Source organism: Galeopterus variegatus, unplaced genomic scaffold (genome assembly GCF_000696425.1).
Source record: "Galeopterus variegatus unplaced genomic scaffold, G_variegatus-3.0.2 Scaffold1432, whole genome shotgun sequence".
Lineage (NCBI taxonomy): Eukaryota > Metazoa > Chordata > Mammalia > Dermoptera > Cynocephalidae > Galeopterus > Galeopterus variegatus.
In genome coordinates this window covers 289,561-313,851 of record NW_007727543.1, presented here as the reverse complement: position 1 = coordinate 313,851, position 24,291 = coordinate 289,561, and the positions used below count along the sequence as shown (strand labels likewise).

Genomic DNA, 24,291 nt, shown 5'->3' with positions numbered 1-24,291 from the left:
CTGTGCAAGTGCGCGGAAACCAGTCTGTATGTGGGATACGATCCCTCGGGCGGGAGCGCCGCCGCGCTTCCCAAGCGGCACACTTATCCAGTGCGCCACCCGCAGGCCCATGATTCGCAGTCTTAACTCTTGTTTCCCCAAATTGCATTTATTTTGACAATTTTAAGTCTGGTCATGTCAAAGAAGGTAGGGTCCTGAACATAACTTTTACAACAGAGGAGGAAATGTTTTTTGAGCAGAAAGGCAGTAGGGTGGAAAGAAGAAAAGGGAGAGAAAAGGGAGAGAAAAGGGAGAGAAAAGGGAGAGAAAAGGGAGAGAAAAGGGAGAGAAAAGGGAGAGAAAAGGGAGAGAAAAGGGAGAGAAAAGGGAGAGAAAAGGGAGAGAAAAGGGAGAGAAAAGGGAGAGAAAAGGGAGAGAAAAGGGAGAGAAAAGGGAGAGAAAAGGGAGAGAAAAGGGAGAGAAAAGGGAGAGAAAAGGGAGAGAAAAGGGAGAGAAAAGGGAGAGAAAAGGGAGAGAAAAGGGAGAGAAAAGGGAGAGAAAAGGGAGAGAAAAGGGAGAGAAAAGGGAGAGAAAAGGGAGAGAAAAGGGAGAGAAAAGGGAGAGAAAAGGGAGAGAAAAGGGAGAGAAAAGGGAGAGAAAAGGGAGAGAAAAGGGAGAGAAAAGGGAGAGAATTTCCAAAAGAAAAAAAAGCTAGTTAGATTTCTAAGCAGCAAAATGGAAAGTCTGCAAAAACTTTTAGAATATATAAATGCTATAATGGCTAATTATAAAACCAGTACAATAATTACAATAGCCTTTACTTGCCACAGAGGACTTATCAAAAAACAGGAAAGATATTCATTCAAATTTTCTTGGACACATTGTTCCCCCCCCCCCAAAAAAAAATCTTAATAAAGTATTACAACTTCCAAAAGAAAACAAAATAGCTAATAAATTATTCAGTAAATATTCAGTGAAGTTAGCTGATGAATTTTGTGCTACAGCAGCAGAGCAAAAATATTGGGGTTTTTGATACAGTAGGCCTGATTTTTTTTTTTTTTTTTTTTTTTACCTTTTCGTCTTTTTTTGTGTCCGGCAACGGATCGCAACCCTCAGTGTCGCCCCCGTACCGGACCGGGACCGGCAACGGGATCGCAACCCTCAGTGTTGCTCCCACACCTCGCTCAGCCAGTGAGCGGGAACCAGTCTGCATGTGGGATCCGAACCCTCGGCGGGAGCGCCACCACACTCCCAAGCGGCGCACTGTAGCAGTGGGCCACTGGGCCGGCCCCATGGCCTGATTTTTTAAAAGCATCTTTATTGAGACATAATTGACATACAATAAACCGCACATATTTAAAGTATACAAATTAGTTGTTACATATGTCCACACCTGTGAAACCATCATGACAATCAAGATGATGAACACAGACATTACCTCTTACTACCCTCGGGCAACTACTGATGCATTTCCTGTCATCGTGCAATAATTTGCATTTTCCAAAATTTTATATAAAAAGAATCAAGTAGTATATACTTTTTCTGGTCTGGCTTTGTTCTCTCAGCATAATTATTTCGAGATTGACCCTTGTTGTTGCACGTACCAATAGTTCATTCATTTTTATTGCTTAGTCTTATTCCCTTGAATGGAGATAACACAATTTATCGATCCTTTCATGTGTGGATGGACATTTGGGTAGTTTTCAATTTGGGGCTATTACAAATAAAGCTTATACTAAAAAGCACAGGTGCCCAATGGCCTGCCTTTGACATTAACGTACGAGTCTTTGCAAGGACACAGCTTACATTTCTCTAGGATAGAATAGCTGGGATGCATGACAGATGTATGTGTAACTTTTGAATAAACTGCCCAACTGTTTTCCAAAGAGGCTGTACCATTTTCCATTCCCACCAGCAATGTGTGTGAGTTCCATTTGTTCCTCGTGGATATGTATGTATGTTACACAGAACTTCTTATCTACACAACATCCACTAAATATAGCTTTGCCTAACTGCAGGAACTGGAGCATAAGTTGACCATTCTAAATAATTATAAAGGTCCATTTTTAATTTCTGTACTCTTCCTATAGCACAGATTATAATGAAAAGCAGCAAAGCATATCAGCAAGAACAGCAACATATATTTATTGAGTGCTTACCATGTGACTGATTCTTCGTATTCCGTGTTGTAAATACCCTATGACAACCCTATACAGGCAGATACTAAAATTAAGTCATCAAATCCATTTTATAGGCAAGGAAACTGAAGAAAAATTACCCATGGTCACTAAACTCATTAGTAAGCGGCACAGCCAGGACTTGAACCCAGAAGTCTGAGCTCTTGTGCTTTAACTCTTCACCATTCCCTGTATTCCCTGCTATCATCTACACACCCCTAAATGCTGTTTATTTCTCTTACAAGGCTATGCACCATCCCTATCATTTCTTTCCAGTTCCACCTCAGAGGTAACTGATTTCAAACCTTTAAGGAAGAGATCATGTAATAGGCCCTGAAATATCATTTTGAGTTAAAGAATCAGAGCAAATGCTGAATCCTTACAATACCAACGTTTCTACATAATATAAATTCATCAGAGCAATGACAGAATTGAAATTAATTAATTCAATCCAGTCGATGTCACCTACGAAGGGCAACAGTGAGTCCTAGGATGTGAGAAGACATTATTTCAAAGAACATGGCTTATTTTTAACACAGTGGTTTTCTGGTGGGAAGAAGAAAAAAAATCTCCTGAGCAGGCAGGCTCGTTATGCCCTGTATCTCAGACTGCTGTGGTTTTAACAAAATCCAATCTATTTACTAAAACGCCTTACCATAAAGACCCAGAGCTGGAAGATAACCAGGTCAGCAATGTGTTGTGTTTTAAAAACTTCTCAGCATTTGTTGCCATAAGTTCTAAAAGGGTAAAAACAAAGGGTAACTGTACAGCCATTTCTTTGTTGAAAGTGAGCCTAAGAGTCCAAGAGGGACCGAGAATAATGCTTGCATTAAGGAGAAAGCAAGGAAAATAGTACTTCCTAGCAGCAGCAGACTGTGACATGAACTGTGTTGTACATAATATTGATTCATAATCAAAGAAAAGAAGAAAAGTTGGAAAAAATAATCAGCTTCTCCCCAGTGCTCTGACAAAAGGGAAGAAAACTGCCCTATTAGCAAGATCATGCACAGGTAGAGGGATCTCAGAGTGAAGGAGAATTGTTTAATAACAAATCAACATATAATTAATACTTACTGGGTATAAAGCACTGTACTAGGCTGGGGTAAGACAGGTGGGCAGCAGAATAGTTAGATACAAACAAGAAGTAGGAAACAAGATCTCTACCCCACGTTGGAGTTTATCATCAAGTTGCGGAAAGGGCCTATATATCTCAGAAAAAAATCATGACAGTCACTCATAAATAGTTATTCACCACTGACATATTTGCCAACATCGAGTAAGTACAGCCACTTGCTAAGTACTTCCAAAGCACTGTCTCATTTAATCCTCACAGAAATCACATGAGGTAGGTAGGCATTGCTCTTACGTCCATTTTACAGATTACTAAACTGATTGGGGAAAGTTCCGTGACTTGCTCCTGACCACACAGTTAATAAGTGGTAGAGCTGGGAACCCAATGTGTTCAGCTCCAAAGCTGATGGTCTTAGCTACTAGGTTATAAAAACTCTCCAAAGCCTTCAGAAACTGGTGGGAAAACGATCCGTCAGAGTAGTGTGGAAGGCTTCCTGTAGGAAGGAAGGATACTAGCTTCCAGGAAAACTGAAGAGAAAATGCCAAGAGCATCCTAGGAGAAAGAAAGGACTTCAGACAGAGGCTGGGCAACCACGTGGTATGAAGTCCACAAATGTTCACCAGCTGCTTCGCATGCCAGGCCCTGGAGACTCGGTAATGAATTAATCAGACACAGTCTCTGCCCTCTGGGGACTTGCTGCCTAATCAAGGGAGGGAGGCACCTCCAAGAGCCAGCCTCCCAGCCAGGGATACACTCCTGCAGCACTGGAACAACATGTGACCCCACCATTCAAACCTGAGCCTGGAAAAACACAGTGGTGTTTGTTTCCCCGATGGCATGGCGTTGCCATAAATCAATAGCATAAAGTCAGTTTTTGATTCTTAGGCCTCACCAGATTTAAATTTTTAATTTTTTCTTAAATTTGATGATATTTGGGGAAAAAATTATGATACTTGTATTATTTTAAGTTATTAGAATAAAAAGATAAATGTTAATATTTTAAAAGTTGCTATACAGAATAGAAATGTGATCATAAGACATAATTATATCCCTCTCCCTTCTCGCCCCTTACTACTCTTCCTTTCCTGAGAAATTCAGCCTTAAAGCCATTATTAGATGGGAAAGAGTAAGGTAGGTACCAGCAATGGGTGAGTGAGGGGGAGCCATGGCGACCCAGAATAGGGAAAAACTAGAAGGAACCCCATAGTGTTAAACTGTAATTTAAAGTACTGTTTTGGTGTGAATTCATGGGTTTCAAGATAGAGAGACAGACACATATAGTAGGCTTAGAAGTAGCAGAAGTAGTAGTATTGTGCACAGAGACACACTCAATCTTCACTATTTGCAAATTCTGTATTTGTGAATTCACCTACCCATTAAGATTTATCTGTAACCTGAAAAATCAATACTTCTGGTACTTTTACAGTCATTCCTGGACATGTGCAGAGCATCAAAAAATGTGAGTCACCCACTTACCTCTTCCCAGCTGAGATCATTTGGTGACACTCTGCCTCCTTGTTTCAGCTCTCATATTGTAAACAAGTGTACTTTTTACAGTCTATTTACTGTCGTGTTTTTTGGATTTTTCTGCCTTTTATTGACTTCACTGTTTACAAGAGTTCCAAGTATGGTGCTGCAGAGCTGTCTAGTGTTCCTGAGCACAAGAAGGCTGTGATGTGTCTTACAGTGAAAATACATGGCTCAGATAAACTTCTCTCAGGCACAAATCACAGTGTTGTTGCAATGAATCAACAATACATACTAAGTAAGAGAATCTTTAAGCCAAAACACATATAAAATAAGGTTATGTATAACTTCTCTCAGGCACAAATCACAGTGTTGTTGCAATGAATCAACAATACATACTAAGTAAGGAATCTTTAAGCCAAAACACATATAAAATAAGGTTATGTATTGATCAGTTGACATATTGTGACTAGGCTTGCAGGAACCTAACCGTGTATTTCCCCTAGGAGCAATGGTTCAGTATTCACTAATTCAGTGTTCAAAGAGACTTTATAGAACAGAACCCCTGTGAATAACAAGAATCAACTGAACTCCCTAAGTCTACCCACTGAGAAGGTCGGGTACAAGTGACATCCTATAGCAAAGAATACACTTAGGGCTCAGACTTTGGCTTCTAACTACCTTTTTTATTTTTTTAAGAAAAGAAATCAGGGCTCTGGGAGAAACAGCTGATCCTATAACTGGAGACGGGGAAGTTCGAGGTAAGCCCGGCATGTCTTATTTTGCCAGAATGTAAAGAATTATTCAAAGAATGATGGAGACATGTCAAAAGCATATTGGAACCTGTCCAAAAGGACTCCCAGTGACCAAATCAAGAATAATTTGAACATCAAAATAATGATAACAGATTATACTTTCCTGAGTAAAATATGAAAACATGAGTCCATACTGATATAAATGAATAAATAAAATGAAAGTTTGATGAGGAATAAAATAGCTACATAGTTTCAAAGTACCTCCCCACAAAATACTTATTCATTAGAACAGGAAAAAGAATGACCTTTACAGAGGCAAAAGCTGGCCAGCACCTCCCCAATCAAGTCGTCAGGTGAACATCATCAGTAATGATACTAATCTGGATTGGGCACCACATGATAGGATGCAAAAACAGAAGACAGTATTATTTCTGTTACAGTCCTTCTAAAGATGCATAACTTGAATTTAATAATGAAAAAAGACACAAACACGAACTGATACTCTACAAAGTAACTGGCCTTTCACCTTTAAAAGGATCGAGGTCACGTAAGTCAAGGAAAGATTCATGAACTATTCCAGACCAAAGGAGGCTTAAGACACGTGACAAGTAAATACAACACATGGTTCCCAACTTGATCTTTTTGTTACAAAGGACATGACTGTGGCATTTGGTGAAACTTGAATGACGTTTGAGAATTAGATGATAGTAATTTTGATGATTGCGCTGTGGTTATGTTCAAGAACGCTCTTCTGTAAAAAATACCTGCTAAAATAAAAGTAATTGCAGGTGATTGTGCATTAGCAACTTGCAATCAAATAGTTCAGGGAACTATTCTATGTACTGTACTTTCAGCTTCTCTGTATGTATTTGATTGTTTCAGAAACTTTAAAGTATTTTTTTAAAGGCTATGTAACATAGAGCAGTTAGCATGTCAAGGGAAGAAAGACCAAAGGAGCATCTCCCTTTGAACTCTTCATCTACCTCTAAAGTAATGCTCCCCCCCGCCCTGCTACCAGCCCACAAGTACTGCCCTGCCTCTGCTCCTGCACACAACTGCACTTCCTGCAAAAATTCTCTACACAAACAGACCTCCAATGACCCATCTTACTCCTCTCTTCTGACTTCTGCCCGGCACTCCACTGGAATCTGTTCTGGCTGAGGTTACTCATGTCTTCCCTGCTGATAAAGCAGGCGTTCACTTTCTAGTCCTTACCTGTCTGTGCAGGACTGGACAACAGCAGCTACTCTAGTACCCTATCCCCACCCTCCCTTCTTCTCAGTACCCCCTCCACAGGCTCTTCTTTGCTTAAATATCATTTTCCTTGTGCTCTCTCCCGGTCCCTCTTCTCCAACTCCATACCCTTGCCTCATCAATCTCATCTGCACTCAGAACTTGTATTCACCAGATCTGCAGAGAAGCCAGACCTCTCCCTCACTCTCCTTATCCAAGTCTACTCCCTATCTCTCCAAGATCTCTTACAAGAATGACAAATTCATCTTATTACCCAAAAATGAGTGCATCACCTCACCCCTGCCCCCACCCCTTCCCACCGTGCTCCCCTCCTGTGCTGACTCAGTGGCACCATCTACCTACTGCCAAAGCCAGAACAGGAGAATCATCCTTGAAACCATCCTCTTCTGCATTTCCACATCCAATCGCCAAGTCCTGACAATTTTAACTCTGAACAGCTCTCCAATCTGTACTCTTTCCTAGTCTAGGACACCATCATCCCATCATCTCCTGCCCAAATTACTGCAATAGCTTTCCACCAGGCTCCCCACTTCTATTCTTACTGCCCTTTGATACACTCTACACAGATGAGAACCCACTCAGCTTAAACCCTTTAATGGATGCCCACTGTTCTTAGAGAAAAATCTTAGCCCCTTACTAGATATTATAATATCTACTTATCAACCCCAAGTCTTTGTCTTAAACCAGCTGCAGCACCAACTGCATTAAAATATTTTCCGTTTTCATCTCATTGACAATAAAGCTCCCAAAATACAACAGCATGTCTGACACTTTGTAGATGCTCAATAAATGTTTGTTAAATGAATGAATGAATGAATGAATGAGTCAATTAGATGAGGGAATGGTAGAGCAACTTAATACTTCACATAAACTCAAATCTTCAGATATACAAAAGTATTAAACGCACAAGTCAAATCCTTGGCAAAGGCTTAAAAAAGTCAGAGTTTGCACAAAATAATTAGCAGTTCAAATTCAAGGTCCTTGATGTTAGACATGAGAGAGGAAGAAGGGAACCACACTTGCTCACCATCAAGCAGGTAGTGGTTACACCACAGCTCGCCGTCACATGCCACAGCATGACTCAATCCTGTCATACTTAATGTGGGGGTGCAATGCCTGTGGCATACTGAGAGCAAACTCTGAAGAGGGAGGCAGGATTGCCCAGGGACACACACACAGAAGAGCAAGGAAGTGGGGGAGTCTGGTCTGCTCTGCATCAGGGTCAAATAAATGCTAAGGAATAAAGACCAAATCACAGGTAAAATCCACCTGGAAACCATCTACAGAAACTCCCTTGGCACATGACAGAATGGAAGGATCATTCTGAACCTTTCATTTATTATTCCTTATATTTCCTCTAAAACTCCACTCATATGCAGCTATTCTAGAGGCTTTGCTAAAACACAGAGGCCAGTATGTTTTCAACTATTGTCACTCACTTTACTTTAGGTATCACTGGGAAGTCAAAGGAGAGATGGAGTCAAGAAATAAAAATGCAAAGGCAACAGAATTAAGGCCATATTAGCTTAAAACCATCACTGAAATGGAACCAGTAATCTAATTAAGAAGGTGGGTGGTGCGGGTGGGCTGCCATCATCCTTTCAAGCCTCAAAAGGAGGTCTGATGTCTGGATGACAAATAAAAAGCTAGTGTGACTTCTGTGACCTCACGAGTGCACTGATGCCTATTAAGCATTAAGAGAGACCTTCTCCCAGGAGGAAAAGAGAGATCCTAATAGGAATCCAAGGGCACTTGAAGGGCAGGAGAAAGCTCCACAAGCACAAAAAGAAAGCAATATCCAAGGGACCCAGAATCACCAGAGAGAAAAGTACTGGTGTGACGAGATGCAAGTAGCCTAACCATGTGGAAAACACATCGGGAGATGACGAAAGGGCAGGGGGTTCTCCAGGTGCCAGGGGACATGGTAATGGTGGTGGTGGTGAGGACGATGTCACCACACTAACAGCAGCAGCCCACCATGGAGCACCTGTTGTGTGCCGGGCTTGTGCAGAACATTATCTTACAACAAACACTACCAGGAGGGGACTATTAACTCCATTCTACATAGCAGAAGAAATCGGTACAGAAAGGTCAACACCTGCCGGGATTTACAAATCTATTAAATGGTGGGGTTAGGACTTGAACCCACATCTGCCCAATTTCAGAATCAATGACCTTCTATTCAAAGTACTGTTTCTAATTACTCATTTGTGAATGACTGCTCCGATGCAGAAGAAAGACAGCAGCATCCACTTAAACACTCAGGGAAGAATCTGGGAGTTGGGATGTTAGCTAGCTGTACTATGGCAAACAAATACTATATCACTGACCTTACATCAGGTCAGCACAGGAAATGCTTAAGTAACAGATGATCAGGACAACAGATGAACAGATATCACTGACCTTACATCAGGTCAGCACAGGAAATGCTTAAGTAACAGATGATCAGGACAATATTTTGACCTACCATCCTACAGGCAGAAAACTAAATAGTTTTCTAAGCCTGGATTCCACTATCACTGACTTTTTTACTGTTAAACCACAGGTGTTCCTTTCCTAGTAGTACTCACAACTTTCAAATGGTAAATATTGCCTTCCTAGGTTCTCTCAGTCATCAGTAGCACTATTAACTAATCCTAATTAACTAGTGACACTGGTGTAACACTAGTTACTATTACTACTAGACAAAGTCTATCAAAATGCATCACGTGTATCTAAGGAATGGAAATTCTGGTATCCTGTCCTTCAAACGCCTAACTATGGTAGCATGAGCATCTGAAGAGGCATCTTGTGGAGCTGGAAATGGTGGCAAATGCTGTGGTTAGGCTCACTTGTCGCATGGAGAGTTGGCAGAGTGAAGCAATGTAGATCGCCTCACACCCTGGCTGCTGTGGTGCTCAGCATGACAGACTTACCAATGAGATGGTCTCGTAGGCGACTCTGATTTGGAACCGAGTCACAGGGAAGAAAGAATGTAAGGACATCTACAAGAAGCAAGACCTCTTCATGGAGGAGGTGTAGTATCTGAACTAGCAGCTCAAATATTGGGTTCTTAACTCAACGTCTTCCTACAGCAGCAGCTGCAACAACTTTCTTGATTCTGGTAGGAAGAAATCGTTCTGGGGTAGGGAGTATCCTGGAAGCTCAGCCTAAAATCTATTCCTCCAAAGCTTCCAAGGATTCTGGAAGCACTTGCCCCTGGATTAAATCTATTTCAGCTTTAATTCCCTAGAGTCAATTCTATGTCCAATACAGGAAATGTGAACAATAATAAGCAGCTCATTGCTTTACTAGTTTATTAAATTTGTGAAATATTAGGCATAAAATACTCAGCCGCAAAGGATAAAGAAACAAACTCAATTTGTTTTAATTATATTTTGGTTTAATACCATTTGGGCTAGGATAATTCATATAAACTATAGTATCACCCAATTTTATAAACCTAAACCTACACTGTAATTCACCTCATTCATAAACATGAGATAACTTGACCTACTTTCTAATATATTCAGTTCCTTCTTGTCTGCATTAATCTGCAGTGACATTTTAAAAGTTGCTCTAATAATTTGCATTATATAAAATGTGCTTTCCATTTATATCATCTTTGATTTTCCTCCCACAAACAAAGTACTATTTTCTCAACAGTTAGCCTGCAAATGTAGTAAGAAACAAGACATATAAGACAGCTGATACAAAAGGTTCACCTTTGAATGGGGCTCAGTATTGGGCTTCTTGATAGGGGAAGAGGGTGGAAGGTGGAACGGGAGGCAAAGAATAAGACAATTTTGCCCAAAATCCATACAATGTGGAATGGTGGGATTCGCTCTGTGTATAACTTATAGAAAACATCTTTTCGAAGAATGAATTCCATATCAAATCATATAATGAGCTCCAAGCTTCTCAAACTTCTCCAATCTCAGATAATGAAGAAAAAAAGAAGAAATCCACTTTCCACTCTCACAGGCTCCTTCCAACTACTCTCAAATCGGGACCATCAACTGCCTCCTGAACCTCGGCTCCCTCCCTCTGACGAAGCCCTCTTTAAAACACTGTCAACAACCCTTTTGAGTAGTTTCCTTCTATGCTCAAGAACCTTCTATGGCTCCCAAATCACAGGCTCCTTCCAACTACTCTCAAATCGGGACCATCAACTGCCTCCTGAACCTCGGCTCCTTCCCTCTGACGAAGCCCTCTTTAAAACACTGTCAACAACCCTTTTGAGTAGTTTCCTTCTATGCTCAAGAACCTTCTATGGCTCCTTCTATGGCCTAGAGTAGAGGTTGTCAAACTGTGGCCCATAAGCCAAGAATGGTTTTTACATTTGGAAAAATAAAAGAATTGTATTTCATGACATATGAAAATTATATCAAATTCAAATTGCAGTGCCCATAAATCAAGTTTTATTGGAATATGGCCACATCATTTATGAATTGTCTATGGGGGCTTTTTGTGCTCCAACAACAGAGTTGAGTAGTGGCAACATAGATGGTAGCCTAAAATATTAGTAATCTAGTCCTCTATGGAAAAAGATTGCCAACTCTTGGCATACAGTATACAATCTATAGCCCTTGGTCTGGCAATACAGATCACTGAAATCTGGATCTATCCGACCTTCCTATAAGACTTATGTCCTTCTCTATTTCTCCCAAACATTACTCCCTTTCCTGCTCCAAAGCTCTATTCAATCCCAACAGACTATAGACATCCTTCCTTCTCTTCACAAAAGGAGTCACATCATATATACATTCAACTTCCATGAAGTTAAGAGAAAACTGATTTTAAGAGTGTCAAGGCTATTCTGCAAAGAACTATTTGTAATAGTAAAAGATGGAAACCACCCAGATGTCCATCAACAGGGCACAGATTAAGTAAAGCAGAGAAAATCCACACAGCAGCAGGGAGGAGTTAGGACAGTCTCCACACACTGCTGTGGGATAAGAACCTGGGGAAATGAAGTGAAAAGAGCAAAAAGAGGTGTGTCCAATACACTACTGTTTATCTAAGAAGGCAGGGAGATGCAAATACAAAAGCATGTACATATTTGCTTATACATACTAAAAAACACTGCAAGGATAAACCAAAATTGTTTCAATTGCTACCTGTGAGGGGGAGGGAACGTGGAGAAAGGACTGGGGTAAAAGCAAACATCTCTTTCTATAGACTGAATATTTGTGTCCCTCCAAATTCATACGCTGAAACCTAATCCCCAGTGTAGTGGTATTTGGAGGTGGGGCCTTTGGGAAGTGATTAGGTCATGAAGGCAGAGCTCCCAGAGAGACTTTCTAAAAGAAACTACAGAAAGCCCCTTGCCCCTTCTGCCATGTGAGGATACAGTGAGAAGTTGCCATTGATGAACAAGGAAATAGTCCCTCATCGGACACCAAATCTTCCTGTGCCTTGATCTTGGATTTCCCAGCCTCCAGAACCATGAGAAATAAGTTTATTTTGTTTATAAGCCACCCAATCTATCACAGTTTTGTTATAGCAGCCTAAATGGACTAAGACACCTCTGAAAAAGCTTTATTTTATAGATGAAACTTTAGAAGATTGACAATATTGTAACTAAAATTTAAATTGAAAAATCTCTAAAAACAGAAAATAAAATGAAACCAAGGAACCTAATTGTGTATCCAGTCTGTGGCACAATTGCACAGAGAAGAACAATTCCAAGTATCTTTCAGACTGTTGTGTATATAGAATGAGATAAAACAGATGAAAAAAATATGATGATATTACTGAGAATTGGGATTTTCGGCATGGGTGAAGACCATAGATAAAAAAAATTATGAAACTAAGTAAAAATCCTGTGTACCTGAATTTCACTTGGAAGTATCAGTATGAATTAATAGTCTGTTTTATTTAATCTCTCAGAAAAAGAGAACTAAAAGACGATACGAATCTTTCCATGAACTTTTTGAAATACTCTCTCTCATACACACATACACAGACACACATCCTAGTTCTGTCCACTGAAAAGATCTAGAAACAAATGACGAACCCACTAGCAATAACCATGCCCATTTTCTATATTTTGCCTTCTAAATACTCAAAGGAACCAGGGCTCCTTGGAGAAGTGGCAGATTCAAGACCGGAGCACGAAACGGGCAAGACAAGCCTGTAACATTTTATCACAACAGAAAGTATAAAAAACTTTTTTAAATGAATAAATCATGTCAAAAGGACTCGGGAACCAATTTGAATTAGTTTTCACTGGACAAATGGGACAACGTGAACATTTATAAGATTCAATCGAAAACACATCAATTACATTACACTATAAGAGAAAAAATAACAACATCTCAGTGACGACTTCTGAAAGATGCTACTAGGGAACCAACCCATTGCTTTGAAGATAAAAATGAATGGATCAAGCATTTATCCTAACTTTCCTATAAGAACCTCAGAGTAAACAAATAATTGATGAAAGTAAGTTTCTCTTTATATAAGCATTCTAGTACATAAAAAGGAAAGAATGATAGAATTAGGAAATCACTATTTTGCAATCACTAATGAACTGAAGGATATATGCAATGATCACCAACAACCAATAATATAACAAAAAGAGACAGTACTAGTCGCTGTGTATTTCTTAATGAAAATACACAACCTACCTATGACGTAGTCTTGTCCAGAAACAAACAATATAAAATACACCATCAGATCTGAATCTGACCAAACCTCTAAATTTAACTAACGAATCATAGAAAATACAAAGGACAGAGGAACATCTTAATTAGCAAAATGGGGAAGAAATCACCGAAATCCAGCCTATAGAAAACTCTATAGCAGGGTTTCTCAATCTTAGCACTACTGGCATTTTGGGCCTGATAATTCTTTTTTGGGGGGGGTGAGGAGATGTCCTGAGTATTTTAAGAGGTTTAGCAGCATCTACCCACTAGATGCCAGTAGCACCCCCCAGTTGTGACAACCAAAAATGTCTCCAGGCATTGCCAAGTGTCTTTAGACGGGAAAAGGGGATTTGTCCCTGCTCTAAAGGATAAACAACCCAGTTTCTTCAACAAACAAATCACAAGGGGGAGGGGGAGGTAAAGGAGAAACATATAGATTAATGGGATTAGAGACATATCAACTCATTGCAATAAATAAACCTTATTTATATCAAAGAAACTAAAATCAAATTATAGGACAATTGAGAAAATACAAACATTAACTTTATAATGGATATTAAGGAAATATTGGTAATTTTTTACACTTTTAGCGCAATAAGGCATGACAGATAAGGGCTTTTTGTTGTTGTTGCTGTTGTTTAAGTCCTATCTTTTAGACACATATACCGAAATAGTGACAAGAAATTAACAAAGATGTGCTTCAAAATAATGGGTGGGCAGAAAGAAGGGTATAGATGAAACAAGACTGGCTAAAAATTAATCATCATTGAACCTGGTGATGAGCACACAGTTCACTAGAGAACTCTTCTCACTTGGATTTTTTAAAGTTTCCATTTTAAAAAGTATGAATAAATAAATCTGGCAGGCAGTTCCACTCCCATTCCTTTCAGTGAGTATGTGAGGCCCAGAGTGACCATGGGAGGGAATACAAGAAATTATAGTTCCCTGGGCTTGCAGAGTTTCTAAGTGCCTCTTAGGGTCCTATCTTGATGCTGAGAGTGAGTCTGTTGTTTATAACGTGGCCCTTAAACACAGCAGCCAACTTAGTTGCAAGCTATTCCAAGGCTAGAAGAAAACCCCGCTGTGCTGGACTGACCGGGCACAGAATACTGACCTCTAATATGGCACCTTCCTAAGGGATATTCAGGAGCAATTCTGTCTATAAGGGATTTTTGCCTTATGTGTTAAATTTAGAATTCCCCCCAACCCACGCCACCATTAAGGTTTGACTATGCCACACTGAAATTTAGGAAAGAGCTCACGTCCAGGAAAGAGCTCACGTCCCTGCTCAACCTCCAAGAACTACCCTCAGCACCCCACCTCAGGACTTCATTCTAGGTGAGAGAAAAATGAATTTCCATCTTGTTTAACCCATTGTGGTTTGCAGTCTTTTCAGCTATAAGCAGTAAAAAGTCACATCAACTAACCAAGAAAGAAATTCTACTTTCTCTTAGAATCTTACTCTACCCCACTAGAAATATCCCCTTTCTTCTGCTGAACACAGACCCCTCTGCACTGCAGTGTTTTTGGAAACATGTAAACAAAACAGAACAATGCCCATGTCATTGTATCCTTCACTACTCATGTTTATTTCCTTCCTGATTTAGGGTATTGAATTTTCTTCCTTTGAATCTAAACTTCTGAGAAGAGTGGCCACCAGAGAGAACAAGTGCCCCACTCTCACGTTTATCCAGCTCCCTTCTGTGCCTGCATCAGACTTTCCAAAGAGTCAGCAAATGAACTGAGCATCCTGCACAACCCAGGTGCCTGGAGCCCAAAGCTCTCCTGCAGGGGAGATGAGTCATCCTTCATCCCTCAGAGGTAAATAAACTGAAGAATATATAATGTATGTGTGGAATATGAGTATTTAGGATCAGGTAACAAAAAAGAGTATTTAAACTTCACTTATTTCCTTCTCTTGATGAAGGGCTGGGGTATGTCCCAGATTTAAATTCTTCAAATAGATTTGTCCCCCTAAATCGCTTTTGTTCAAGTTTCACTGGACTTGTATAACTGTGGAGATTAGAGATCTTCATGTAACGGAGCCAGAAATATCTCATACAGATTGCAGCTCTATCTGCTCAGTACCTTATCCCTATTATTACAATCAATAAAAATAAAATAAAAACTTGCAAATCAGAATTAGCTCACTGCAAGTTGATAACAGGGTAACCTTGGACTGCTTATCACTAGCAAATTTAAATGTGGGACATCGCCTTCGGTCATCACTGCAACAAGGCAAATACTGATCCCCATCTATTCCTTAAGACTTGACTTCGCTAAGGCCAAATATCTCCTCATGAGTAAATGAGGCCCAGCTCTGAAGATTTTCCTTTTATTTAATACCTATTTGAAGGCATAAACATAATAAGTTTAGATGTTTGGAAAATAAGGAGTATTTGCACTGAGGCAGTACATGTTTATGCCACAAACTTGACCTAAAAGACAGATAACAAAGAGGTGAGCTCCATGCACGGCCAGCCACGTCTCGATGTGCTATCCCGGTAGAAAGCAGGGAACAACTCCTTGGTAACACGTCTGTAGGGAGATTCCTGGTTCCACTGTCAAGACTTCACCTGGGACCTGCATAGTGAGGGTGGCAAGCAGCCCGAAGCAGAGAGGAGGAAACACCAGGACTGTGTGAGGGACCCACCTCCCCAGGGCACCTGCCATCCACCTGGTCACTATCATAGCAGGGAATTCACCAAATAAAATTACACAAAAAGATTTATTCAGACCACAGCACTCGTAAGAGAAAATGGAAGAGTTCAAAGTAAAACTTGATTATCTTTCCAACCTTTCTTCCAAAATAACCACAAAAGTACACCACGTATTAAAAGAATTGAATGCACTTGACTCACACACATGCACTTCAGGCCATAAGAAAACACTCGATACAATAACCACCATTGATAAACTATCTGTTCCCACTTACCAGGAGGGCTGGGTAAGAGGCTCTATTTCTCACTTCAAATTCACCAAGGGAGCATTAAGTAGAGAAAGATATTCCCATGTCCAGTCACAGTGGAATTCTTTATAACAAGCCTCTGGCCACACGGCACACCCACAAGGAGGGTGAGGCTGGGGATCAAGCGGAGCTGACTCTGTCCTAGAGCAGCGGTGGCATTCTGGGATGAAGACAGAGGTCTGTTAAGGAAAGTGTGCAAAACACACCGGAGTCAAAGAAGTCTTTTCCAACCTATGAAACCACAGCTGACCACCACACCCCCAGCCCACCCCAGGATCCAAGAAGTACTTTCCATTGGAGGTCCTGGAAATCACTTGCCCAGAGTCTAACTTCTTGGTGTGTCAAATGTCAATGATAACATCTGTTCTACAGCACTGGTGTGAGGATTTCAAGAGATACCCAGCCTCAAAACTGCCTACGTGCCTACCACATCAGGTCCTCAATAAATGACAGCAACTTCTGACGATCAGGCTACGGCCCCTTCAAAGACACCAGAGCCTGAGCTGTTTTTCCAGTAGTAGGAAGGAGCTTTTCTCGGCTAGCACTTGCTTAGAGATACATAGCACACCTGAAAATCAAACTGTCTTGACCAAGGAGGGGGGCTCTGGAAGTGACACCTATACAAACACAGTGGGATGGAGAGGAGCCAGGATGACTGAGAGCGTAGAAAAACACGAGGCTCTGAAAGGGAGAAGCCATTTAAAAACACTCCACTGTGAGTACATGAGGAAGGAACACAGTCCTGCCACACAGCCAGGCTCCCATAAGAATAACACTTACTTAACCATAGAGCAATGCTGTTGACTGACATTTAACATTTAGAATCTATAGATAAATCAGAGAATCCTCTACTGAGATTACGGAACAGAATATAGGTATTACTCACCCTGAGAATATAAAATTAAAGGTACAGCTGCCCGAAATTGAGAGGCTGGATTGGGGGTATGTTGGTGGTAGAGAAGAAATAGCGTGTCCAGGAGAACAAGAAACAGAGGCTGTGTGTGTCATCTGAGGGTGCAGAGTGGGCAGCCAGTACCATGCCATTTTGGTTACTATAGCTTTGTAGTATATTTTGAAGTCAGGAAGTGTGATGCCTCCAAGCTTTGTTCTTTTTGCTCAAAATTGCCTTGGCTATTAGGGTCTTCTGTGGTTCCATGTAGTTGTTTCCTATTTTTAGCCATTTGCATGCAATACTTTGACTTAAAATTTTTAAATAAAAGATCCTCTATGAGACTATTGTTTAGATCACAGCAGTAGGATTTTCCTCAACTTTTACCAGGCTTTACGTGCTGTGGTGAGACCACTACAGTTGGCCTTACAGAGTGTTTACTTTATTTTAATCTTAGTAAAGCCATGTTTAAACTCTGTAAGTGTACTAGTCATTTTATGGATTTGGAAAGCTGTCCAATTCTGATTTGTTGTAAACAGAATAGAGTAGCTTTGATGACCATTTTAGATATTCAGAATATGGGATTTCACAGCTAAAAAAGAAGGGTAATTTTTAAAGGTTCAAGTTCTACAGGAGAATATTCAAACTGTTGTAAACAGAATAGAGTAGCTTTGATGACCATTTTAGATATTCAGAATATGGGATTTCAGAGCTAAAAAAGAAGAGTAATTTTTAAAGGTTCAAGTTCTACAGGAGAATATTCAAATACAGGCAAAAGTAGTCTAGAATCATTAAATCCATGAAATCCAATCAATTCTTAGACAGAAAATGTTCAAATCTTGGGTTCTCCAGGAGGGCTTTTTAACTTGGAAAGAAATGAACGGATAAACACAATTAGCCAAAAAGCTCAAGAAAACAGCACATTCTATTACTCCATGAGTTAGTAAGTTTAATTATGAAAAACAGTCTGGAAATTGTTATTGTTGTTGTTCTGAAACATTTGCTAAGCACTGACAGCAGAGTAGGGACCCCAGCACAGGTCCAGAAACCCTGATCCACAAGACAATGCTCATTAGGACTCCCAGCCACTCAGGGAGCCTATAGGTGTGAGAGCAAGTGATGGTGTCTACAGTCAGCAAGAAACGTAATCCAAAGAAATAGCCTCCCAGAGGATGGCAGGAAGACAAAAGTGCATAACATATTACATTTTTAATGAAGAAAAGGAAGCATAGGAACAACTTATCTTTACTGATGTCATAGCCCTGAAGTGACTGGTACAGAATGACAAATAGCTACGTAGATCCTGCTTTGAATTTTACAGATTCAACACCCTCCCTCAACAGCAGTGGGAACTAAAAATTCCCAGAGAGCCAAAAACAATGTTTTTCATTTAAAATAGGTTTTAAAATATTTTTCTTAGAAGCCTTCAGGGAACACAGCGATAAGTTCAGAATATTGCATTTATTCTCAAATCTAGAATACATCACGAGTTCTAATGCAAAATGCTAAACAAATCATTTATCATTCTCAGACCCCATCTATCCATCTCTCTCTCCTTCTCACACACACAGAGATGCACACATCCGTGTGACCCTCTAAAGCATTACATTTATTCCTATGAAGCACAGCTGTCTCAAATTCTTAATTGCTCATCCCTACAAGATCTCACCCAGAATGTCCCAGCCTTCTGAAAGCCTGAAGAACATGATTGATTGGTTACATCATTCATTCATTAAATTTTATTCAGAATTGGACTGGTCCAGATGCCTGAAAGCAATTCGCTTTCCTCTGGTTTATGTCAAAATAAAAGCTCCTGCTAGCATTTACTCATGACTTTATATAGTTTTAGAAATGTAAAGATTTCAGGTAATCTCTCATATTCCTATACATTTAAGACAAATGCTGCTGCTGCTGCTGCTGTTGGATATAGCTTTTCCCTAAAAAGGGCAGTGAATAAATATCAATGGGATGGAGGGCCCGATGGAGGCATACCAATCAGACAGCAATCCAAGAGTTGGGCTGACAGCACAGAAAACAACCCGATAAATCTGTCAAATTTCATTTAAGTTTTCCAGAAAATAGGAGTGTTAAACAAATGAAATCACTGAGGGAAGAATTCCAAATGACTGAGCCTCCACGTTCCAATCAACATAGACCACATATAACTTCACGACTCTCAGAAGCAGCCAGGATTGTGAAGGCTTCCGGGAATAGGTGATACTGTTGCCCCCTCCTCACATTATTCTATTGTTCTAATAATTCAGTCCATTATTCATTCTGTCCTCCACCCACACGTCCTCCATACCCCTCACACCCATCCACACATCTCAAGGAGAAGTAGACAGAAAGTGTAGTTTTCCATTCTCTATAGACCATGGCATAACTCTGTCCTCCACCCACACGTCCTCCATACCCCTCACACCCATCCGCACATCTCAAGGAGAAGTAGACAGAAAGTGTAGTTTTCCATTCTCTATAGACCATGGCATAAAAATCCACCTGGCACATTCCTTTCAGATCTAAAGTCTTGGGAAAGGCATAGATCTGCTGTGTTTCCTGTCCACTGTGCTCCAGGCCCTTAAGCCAGACTACCTAGCACCCTCTGCAGGTCCTCAAAGGACAACATCCACCCTGGGATGCCCAAGATGATCCTATAGGCAAGAAAGCTCTTCCCTACCCTGGGGGCATCTGGCCCTACCCACCCTTAGCTCAGAACTCTGGGCTGCTGTGCCCTCGACCTCTACCCAGCCTTGAGCTCCTCACACCTGGGGTTTGCACTGGTCTCCCTGTACTCTGGCATTCGCTCGCTTCACCCCCAGCTCTCAGCATCCCCACACTGGAGGCAGATAACTACCTGTGAAATTGACCAGGTGTCAAATACCACCTGGTCAGAGGCTACCAGGTGGGAAGGGAGGATTCTGTGCACTTTTATCAGACTACCTGAAACACTGTCAAGTTTTCATTTTTACACCTATGCAGTGTGACACAGCTAAATTTAATTTTCATCTAAATGAGCCATTTCTACTTGGGATTCCCAACAGAGCTGTCCCTTCTCCTCTGTTTGACCTCTGATCTCTCTTAGTTCTTTCCTGCTTCAGAAGAATGACACAGTTGCAGAGGCAGAAGAGCCCTTAGCAGTTACGTACCCCAATATTTCCCGATGCCGGTCCTCAGACCAGTGATTAGTCTATGCTCAGAGTCACTGATCCACAGAGAAATGAGGAAGACATGGGAAATGAAGAGCGTTTTCATAATGCTAAATTATGTACAATCTAAAGGCAAATTTATGACATTCCTACTCTTTCAGTATTAAAATATTTCTCCTCTCTTGAAATCGTGTTAGTAGGTGGTATTTTGTGAAAATAAATCTTTCACTGTTAAAAATTCCAAACCCCAAATAAAAAGAACAGTATATAAACATATATTGAACTCCCATGAACCTCTCTTCATCAGCTTTAAGAATAATCGATTTTGTTTATAAATAGCCAAAATATGTATTAAAAATTGGTCCTGAAATTATTGCTTCCATTCCACAAAATCTAAAGGTGGAGAAATGACTAGGCTAGGCCAACATACAAATTTTACAGATGAAGATAAGGAGACTACCACAGATTAACTAACCTGTCCCCAGTCGTGCACCTGGTCAGGAATAGAACTGATAAATCTGAGTGTGCCATGATACAACTATTGAGGGTAGGAGCATAAACCAACCCTTCAACCTTGTCTGACTTCAGTCTAGGCATACCCAAGACCTGCAAAAGAGCCCCCTTCACCTCTGCCCAGGGCATTTCATACACACTACTTGGGAACATGCAGTCCCAAGCAGAACCACCAAAGGGGAAAACCAATAATAATCTATAATCAAAGTTTACTTTATCTCATTCTAGAGCAATTGTCTCCCAACCCTGGAGGGCTCCAAGAACCACCAGTTTTAGTTCAAAGATGACCAAAAGTTTCTATGTTAATTCTTTGCCCAGCACTTACCTACCTCCACCCCCACAAAAAAAAAGAGTTATAAAGCAAACAGGTGTGAATGAATGGGAATTCATGCAATAAGGTCAAAAACAAGCTACTCATCCTTTCTTCTAGGCCCCTACCATCACTCAAACTGCCAGCAGGAAAAATAAAACAGCAACGGGAGTATTAAGAGCAGGCTCTCTACACACCTTCCTTGCAAAATCACAGTGAAGATCCAATGAGACAGTGTAAGAGACAATGTTTCTTATAACACTTTATAAAAGTATACCCATGCAGGGGTGTGGCCAACTGATAAGAAAAAAAGCATCTTTTTTAAAAGACTCACCAAAATTCTCTGTTTATGTGAAGTCGATTTTCCTGAAGATATCCTAAAGCATGTGAGAAACCTCCAGCAGCAATACCTAAACAATAATGAAAATCATTGGAATCAAGTAACGTCACAGAAATCATTTTGGAAGGGAAAAAAAAATCTCAATCTATACATTTGGTCATCTCCCCCACACTAAGCATGAAAGGAAATAACTCAGGAAACAATGAATTTCCGGTACAACACATGGGCTGGGAATTTTCTTTACCAACAGAGAATTGAGGTCCCAAGACACTTATTTTGAAGACCAGAATTATGTTACTGTTGGCAGAGGCAAAACACATTTTTTTCTTCCCTGGGCTAGGAATGCTTTAATGGCTTTGAATTTAAACAAAAAACCAAATACATACATTCCCCTCCTGCCCCCTTCCCACAATGTCTAAAACAAACATCCCAGGCACTACACTTCGATTCCTTTTAAAATGAGTTTACATGAGCTTTTCTTGTCTTGTTCACTTTCTTCTACTTCTTGCTTCAGCTGTTCCCATGTGGCTCTCAGTTCTGAGGCATTGGGAACTGACCATTTTTCACCTTGCACCGTGAAAATTCAATTTGAAGCAGACAAACATCATAATCCGTTGTAGAAATCAACAAAATGGCCCAGTCACAGTTAAAAAACATATGAGTGAGAACATACATATGAATCAGTGAGACAGAATAAACATCGAGATATAGAACCAAGGATTCATATGAAACAGACCCAAGTATATGTAATCAAACCTGGATAAGTATGAGAGACTAGTTAATAAATAGTTTTGGGTTAGCTATTTAGGGAGAGAAAAAATCTAGATCTCTCTTTCCTTACTCTCAAAAAAAAAAAAATCCTCAAAATGGAATCAAATGAGTACTAAAAGAATATGCATATGAATAGTTTTATAACATAGGGATAGGAAAGGCCTTTTTAAGCATGAAACGAAAATCTGCGACTATAAAGGACTGAGACTTTTGGCTGGCTCCATTTTCAAAAAATATAAAATACATGAATGGCAAAAAAATAAGACAAATTAAAAAAACACTTATACTTTTGTCAAAAGACAAACTAGGCGACTAGGAAAAATATTTACACATGAGACATAAAAGGTTTCTATTCGTATTTTGCAAAATGTCTTATAAATCAATAAGGAGGGCCGGCCCGGTGGCACACTCGGTAGAGTGCAGCACTTGGGAGCGCGGTGGCGCTCCTGCCGAGGGTTCAGATCCCATATAGAGACCGGTCCGCTCACTGGTTGAGCGCAGTGCGGGCGCAACACCGAGGGTTGCAATCCCGTTGCTGGTCACAGTACGGGCGCAACACTAAGGGTTGCGATCCCGTTACCGGTCACGAAAAAAGACAAAAAGGAAAAAAAAAATCAATAAGGAAATTAATACTCTCCTCAAAATGGAAAAAGTAAATTAATAAGACTCAAGAAATATAATGACAACAAATATATGAAAAGATATCAACTATACTAGCAACAAAAAAATACAATTTTAGAAAATTGAGATCTTATTTTTCCCCTATCAGATAGATGAAGATGCTAAACACTGACAATAAATAGCTAACGTTATACACACTTTCATGATGGTAGTATAAAATGGAAAAATCATTCTGTAGCCAGCTGGGCAATTGTGTCAGCATGTAAAATGGCATACTCTTTGATTCAGCAATCCCACTTCTGAGAATTCACTCAAAGTAGATAACTGGGCAAGGAGAAAGATGGATATACATGGTATTGTTTATAATTATGCAAAAAGAGTAAATACTTCTGATGGCCCACAAATCAAAGACATACTAAGTAAACTACATAGACATTTAAAATAATGATGGAGGTCTATATTTATTGACAGAAAAATATATCCATGTTGTATGTACTTCCACATGAATACAACAGGTAAATGACCACATGCAGTATGATTCCATTTGTATGTATACATATGTGTGTGTGTGCGCGCGCATGCACTCATTCCTGGATACCCAGATGTCCAGAAGGATGTCTATCAAAATATCAAAATTCTAGTTAACAGAATTTTAGACAATTTTTATTTCTGATGCTGTTTGAATTTCATATAATGAGCATGAATTATTTTTCTAAAAAATGCAATGGAGCTATTTAACCTTTTTAATCTCATACTCAAGTGTTAAGTGATACACTAAATTTCCTTCTCTGTCAACTTTCTTCCCTTATTTTCCTGACATTTGTGCCACATGTGTGCTTGTAGTGAACATGGATTGGGGAGTTCTCTTCCTTATCTCCACCTCCCACTCATTCCCGAGGATCACTGCATCCCTGTCTTTGGGTTCCTAAGACACGCCTGTATTCTTATTATAAATCTCCTTTTTAACTTAAGCTAGTTCGAGTGAGTTTGCTACTCCTGACCAACAGTGCTTTTTCTTGTTTTCCATTTCTCAATCATCCCATTCCGTTTGAACACAGAATAATAAATCCTGTAATCATATGTATTAAGATATATCACACACAGTTGCAACTAACGTTTATTACTGCAGTTAAAGTAACTGAAACAAGAAGCTCAAAACAAAAATACTAAAATACAAAACTAAAAAAGGCAAAAGACTTTCAAGAGGCAGGTAGATTCATTCCTGACTAACAAAGGAATTGACGAAGAGACTATTTAAGTAAAAATAAAAACCAGGAGGGCTGGTCTGTCAGCTTAGTTGATTAGAGCACAGTCCCAATGACACCAAGGTCAAGGGTTTGGACCCCTGTACCAGACAGGCAAAAAACCTATGGTTAAAATATTCTCCATTATGATATATT

General features: G+C 40.0%; 1 protein-coding gene across 1 annotated transcript in view; it reads right to left on the bottom strand.

Moving 5' to 3' along the window:
- Positions 1-24,291, bottom strand: part of LOC103593867 (talin-2-like) — a gene marked incomplete at its 3' end in the record, with an annotated part of 205,365 nt that overhangs the window by 81,827 nt on the left and 99,247 nt on the right. The window contains exon 2 of the mRNA XM_008576961.1: positions 21,494-21,569. The remainder of the gene's footprint in view (positions 1-21,493; positions 21,570-24,291) is intronic.